Source organism: Cervus canadensis, chromosome 12, assembly GCF_019320065.1.
Source record: "Cervus canadensis isolate Bull #8, Minnesota chromosome 12, ASM1932006v1, whole genome shotgun sequence".
Lineage (NCBI taxonomy): Eukaryota > Metazoa > Chordata > Mammalia > Artiodactyla > Cervidae > Cervus > Cervus canadensis.
Genome location: NC_057397.1, coordinates 73309878 through 73316590, shown reverse-complemented (window position 1 = coordinate 73316590; position 6713 = coordinate 73309878).

Below are 6713 nucleotides of genomic sequence, written 5' to 3'. Positions count from 1 at the left end.
GATTCCTGCACCAAGGAGTTTGTGACAACCATCCACATCCCCTCCCCTTTGAGTATAAAAGAAGCCTGAATTATAACTCAGATAAGGTGGTTTTCAGGGCCACTAGTCCACCATCTTCTCAGCTGCTGACCTTCCAAATAAAGTTGCCATTCCTTGCCATAACAATTTGTCTCTGGATTTATTGGCCTGTCGTGCAGCAAGAACTCAGAGTTTAGACTTGGTAACAGCTCCTGTCCCTGCATTCTCTGGTAGAAGAAGGTGCTTGTACTTCATGGTCCTGCCAGGCAAACTCCCTTCCCACACATTAAACACTGAGCATGTTGGACAGTCATCAACACCCATACACTTGGTATATGAATATTGATACATCTTACATGTTTTTTCTGCAATAAAAAGAAAAATAGATAAGAATAAATAAAAGAAAAATAAAATAAGTTTTTTTCTGAAACTGCGTCCTGTGTTTGCATCTTTACCCTTACATGCACACAAATACTTTTAACACCACCACTCACATCCAACCCCACTAAGAAGCCCCGGACCATTCCAACTGCTTCTTACCATAAAATGTAACTGTTTTAGCTTAGATTTTATGATAATGTGATTTTGCCTACTACTTGAGGTAGTTAGAAGGAAAAAATGTGGTAATGGATAAGGAACTGTGTACCTATAAGCTATGATTGTTTATCAAGTTAGTTGCATTTGAAGTGTATTTGCACTTGAATGTGGTCTATAGTGCTAAATGTAATTCTTTTCAAGATTAGTATATACTATTTCCATTATTAGTGAAATGAGATGTTATATCAAAAGAACTTATATCAAATCTTCAATAATATGTAATTGATATTAAGTGAAAATCTTCCTCCTGGATTTTACTTAAGAATCTGTTTTACTCACTTTACTGAAAATCAATCTAGTTACCAAGAACATAAAATATTCCAAGCACAGATTAATAATTACAAAACAGGCAGTTTAAAAAAGTAATCTCCATAAATAATCAAGACAGAATACCCAAAGGTGGTTATTTTTATAGTTTCAGAGGTATTCAAGGAAAATATTATCTTCATCCAGCATTTTTGAAGGCCTGAAATAAAGCTTTTATTAGAAAGTAAAGAATGCAACCTTAAAGTAAGGAATTATCTCAAATAAATTGAAATACTTGTATCTTAGTTTTCAGTTGATTTTTGAGCAAGAATAGAAAGTTATTGAAATATTTTTTAAAAAATAAGATTAATGATATTCCCTTGTGTCTTGATGGCCATGAAGTAAAATCACCAGATTGTTAATAAAAGATAATAAGACCATTCCAAATACAATCAAGATAGCTAACTAAGAGAATGCTGACCAAACACACCAAAAATACAACTGCATATGGAGAACTGTCCCTGAAAATAGTGGAAATTCCTCACAGAAAATCTGGAGACTGGCAGAAAGTCTCTTCTATGACCAAGTCTATTAAAAGCAAAAAGAAAAAGATTCTCACTGACACTGGTAGGAAGGGAGGAAAATCAGTTTGGTCAGGACCCTCACTCCTGGCAGGCTCGGGGACCCTCCCTGGGGAGGGAGGGATTCCTGCTTTTTTTTTTTTTTGCACCCCAGCCCTAGGGTCCAACACCAAAAAGGCAAGTTCCCTCAGCTGGTTTAAAAGCCAGTGGGGCTGCAGAGGGCTGTAAGAAGCCCAGACTCCAATCTAGGAGAGCATCCATACACACCTGTTTGCTCCCACTCAGCACTCAGATAAGCTACAAAATGGGAGGACGTATTTGCGAATAATATGACCAACAAAGGATGAGTATCCAAAATAAATAAACAGCTCATGCAACTCAATATCAAAGAAACAAGCAACCCAGTTAAAAGAAATGGGTTTTTCAAAGAAATATAAAAGACATATTTTTTTCAAAGACACACCAATGGCTAGCTGCTGCTGCTGCTGCTAAGTCGCTTCAGTCGTGTCCGACTCTGTGAGACCCCATAGACGGCAGCCCACCAGGCTCCCCCGTCCCTGGGATTCTCCAGGCAAGAACACTGGAGTGGGTTGCCATTGCCTTCTCCGCAAATGGATAGGAGACACATGAAAAGATGATCAACATCACAAATTATTAGAGAAATGCATATTAAAACCATCAGAATGGTTATCCTCAAAAAAGCCTACAGATGACAAATGTTGGTAAGGAATGTTAACATTGAACTCTTGTATACTGCTCATAGGAGTGTATACTGGTGTAGCAACTATGGAAAACAGTATGGAGATTCCTCAAAAAACTAATAAACAATAAGGATATACAGTACAGGGAAATACAGCAATTATCTTGTAATTACTTTTAATGGAGTATCATCTGTAAAAATACTGAATCACTATACTGTACGCCTGAGACCAATGTAATATTGTAAATCAATTATACTTCAAAATATTAAAAATAAAGCAGTTTAAAAAAAAAAGAAACAAGACAAAATGAAGGATAAAAATCACATGATCATCTCAATAGACACAAAAAAATCACTTGACAAAATTCAACATTTATTTCCAGTAAAAACTTTCATCAAAAAAAAGAAAACTTTCATCAAAGTTGTTTTAGAGGGAATAAAACTCAACATAAATAAGGTTATTTATGACGAACACACAGTTAACATACTCAATGGTGAAAACTGAAAGTTTTTCTTCTAATGTCAGGAATAAGACAAGGATGCCCACTCTGGCCATTTCTATTTAACATAGTATTGGGGACTTCCCTGGTGATCCAACCAGGCCATGCTAAAGGAGATCAGTCCTGAATATTCATTAGAAGGACTGATGTTGAAGCTGAAACTCCAATACTTTGGCCACCTGATGCAAAGAGCTGACTCATTGGAAAAGACCTTGATTCTGGGAAAGATTGAAGGTGGGAGGGAAAGGGGATGACAGAGGATGAGATGGTTGGATGGTATCACTGACTCAATGGACGTGAGTTTGAGTAAAACTCCGGGAGTTGGTGATGGACAGGGAGGCCTGGCGTGCTGCAGTCCATGGGGCTGCAAAGAGTTGGATGCGACTAAGCGGCTGAACTGAACTGAACTTGTGATACAGAGGATAGCAATCGGGTTGTAATGCAAGGAACAGGGCTTCAATCCCTGTTTCAGAAAGATTCCACATGACATGGAGCAACTAAGCCTCGGAGCTGAAAGCTTGAGCCCACACGCGGCAACGACGGAAGCCCGTGTGTCTGGAGCCTGTGCTCTGCAATAAGAGACACCGCTGCGATGAGAAGCCCATGCACCAGAGCAGGGCAGCCCCTGCTCGCCACAGCTAGAGGAAGCCCGTGCACAGCAACAAAGCCCCAGCTCGGCCAAAAATAAATGTATTTCTTCTAAAAAGATAATACTGGAAGTCCTAGCCATAACAATCAGACAAGGAAAAGAAATAAAAGGCACCCAAACTGGAAAGGCATCCAAAACTGTCACTATTTGCAGATGACATGTAGCTATATATGGTGGTGGTTTAGTTGCTAAGTCATATCCAACTCTTGTGGCCCCGTGGGCTGCAGCCCACCAGGCTCCTCTGTCCATGGGATTCTCCAGGCAAGAGTACTGGAGTGGGTTGCCATTCCCTTCTCCAGGGGGTCTTCCTGACCCAGGGATCAAACCTGAGTCTCTAGCATTGCAGATGAATTCTTTACCACTGAGCCATCAGGAAAGCAATATACAAAACTCTAAAATCTCCACCAGAAAAACATTATAATTGTAAGTGAATTAAGCAAATATGCAGAATATACAATTAATATCCTAAAATCTGTTGCTTTGGTATACTAACAATGGACCATCAAAAGGAAAAGAAAAAAAAAACACAATTCTACTAAAAATCACACACAAAAAAGAATGAAATGCCTAGGAATAAACTTAATTAAGGAGGTTAAACACCTATACTCTGAAAGCTATACAATTTTGATGAAGAAAACTGAAGATAATATATACATCTAAATAGAAAGATATCCCATGTTCATCAATTGGAGCAATTAATATTGCTAAACTGTCCATACTACCCAAAGAAGTATACAAATTTAATGTAATTCCTGTCAAAATATTCATGACATTTTCACAGAACTGGAACAAATAATCCTAAATTTTACATGAAATCACTAAAGACCTCAACTAGCAAAAGCAATCCTGAGAAAAATAAAGAGCAAAACTGGAGTACTGTGCTCCCTCACTTCAGACTATGCTACAAAGTTACAGCAATCAAAACAGTAGGGGAGGGCACAGAAACAGGTACATGAGTCAGTGGAGCAGAATAGTGAGCCCAGAAATAAATAAACCCACACGCCTGTGGCTAATATCTTCAATAAAAATATGCAATGGGAAAATAACAGTTTTTTCAATAAGTGGTGCTGGGAAAGCTTGGCAATCAAGTCTGAAAGAATGATATTAGACCATTTTCTCTCACCACATATAAAAATAAACTCAAAAAGGATTAAGACTCAAAAGGTAAAACTAAAAGTCATAAAACTCCCAGAAGGAAATACAGGCAGTACTCTTTGACATAAGTCTTAGCAGTAATTTTTTGCATCTGCCTCCTCAGAAAAGGGAGAAAAAAAAGCAAAATAAACAAATGGGAGACAATTAAAAGCTTTGCACTGCAAGTTAAACTGTCGATAAAATGAAAGAACAACCTAGTGAAGTATTTTCAAATGATAAGTCTGATAAAGTCTTAATATGCAAAATATAGGGCTTCCCTAGTGGCCCCGCAGTGAAGAATCAGTCTGCAATGCCAGAGACACAGGAGACAAGGGTTCAGTCTTTGCGTTGGGAAGACCCCCTGGAGGAAGGCATGACAACTCACTCCAGTATTCTTGCTGGAGGATCCCAAGGACAGAGGAGCCTGGCCGCTACAGTCCACGGGGCAGCGAAAGGTAGGACACAACGGAAGCCGCTACATGAACGCACGATCCAAAATAGAAGCAGCTTGTGCAGCTCAATATCAGAACAGGGGAACAACCTGACTTACAAACGGGCAGAAGACACAGAGAGACCTTTCTCCAAAGAAGACACACTGATGGCCAACAGGCCCATGAAAATATGCTCCAACCGCTAATCACCGGGGAAATGCAAATCAAAACTACCATGAGATAGAGCCTCACACTTGTCAGAATGGCTACTGTGAAAAAGTCAAGAAAAAAACAAATGTTACTGAGAATGTAGAGAAATGGAACTCAAGGACACTGTTGGTGGGAATGTAAATTGGTACAGATGCTATAGGAAACAGTGACGTTCCTGTTCTCAAATATAAAACTGCCATATAATCCAGAAATTTCACTGCTGGGTACATTTCTAAGGGGAAAAAAACACTAAATGGAAAAGACATATGCACCCCAATGTTCATAGAAGCATTATTTACAATAGCCAACACATGCAAGTAATCTAAGTGACCATCAACAAATAAAGGATAAAGATGTGGTGTATACGTAGTGGAATAACACTCAGCCATAAAAAAAGAAGGAAATTATGCCATTTACAACTACACGGATGGATATAGAGGGTATTATGCTTAATAAAGTATCAGACAGAAAAAGGCAAATACTGTTTTCATTTATATGTGAGTCTTAAAAATAAAAGAAACAAGTGAATATAAGAAAATGTAACAGGCTCACAGATATAGACAGCTAAGTACTAGTTACATGTGGGGAGAGAGATATGGGAAAGGTCAAGATAGGTGCAGAGGGTTAAAAGTACAAGCTACTAACTATAAAATAAAGAAGATATGAGGATATAATGTTTAGCACAGAGAATATAACCAATATGTTATAATTACTTTATATCAATTATAATCTGTAAAAATATTGAACCACTCTCTTGTACACCTGAAACCAATATTGAATAACAACCATTCTTCAGTTTAAAAACAGGAAGAATAAAATAATTGGAGAAAAAACAAAAATAAGCACAACACAGACAACAAAACTATCAAAGAAACAGAAAATACATTGGTGGTTTCTGAGAGGAATGGGGAATGGAAGCATCTGCTCAGTGGATAACTTACTTTGTGGGTAACAAAGTAATTGTACAACATTGTAAATGCCCCCTAAATGCTACTGAATTGTTCACTTTAAAATGGCTCATTTATGCTATGTGAATTGCACCTCAATTATAAAATAAAGGATAAAAACCAGGAGAAAGAAAGACAGTGGTAATACAGGTGAAAAACACTGGCCATGATTTAATAATAGGTGTACAAGAGTTTATATACTATTTGGCACGTGTTAGAAATTTTACATAAAAATTAAATGAAAGCAAGAAAAACAAAACTTTTTTAAAAACCAAACAATATTTCTGTGGCAGAGACATAGTTCTTTAATTTTATTCCAGATATCCATTTGTCCAACTAAAAAATAAAGTATTCCCTCTTCCCTCACAGCTCTATGACTAAATCATGTGACTAGATGTGGGCCAAGGAGTTGTTAGCAAAAATGTTATGTGGGTCTCCAGGAAGGAAGGAGATAACCTCAGGATAATAAGAACCTCTTATTCTTGTAGCTTGCCTGGAATGTAGACATGACCTCTAGAGCTCCAGCAGCCTGCTGTCTCCAGGAGCTTTACATTCACAAATTCAACCAACCGGGGATTTAATATATTTTTTTAATTAAGAAATTTTCAAAAAGCAAAACTTGAATGTTGCACAGGCTGGCACCTATTTACAGAGCATTTACATTTTATTAAATATTAAGTATTATAAGTAACCTAGAGAT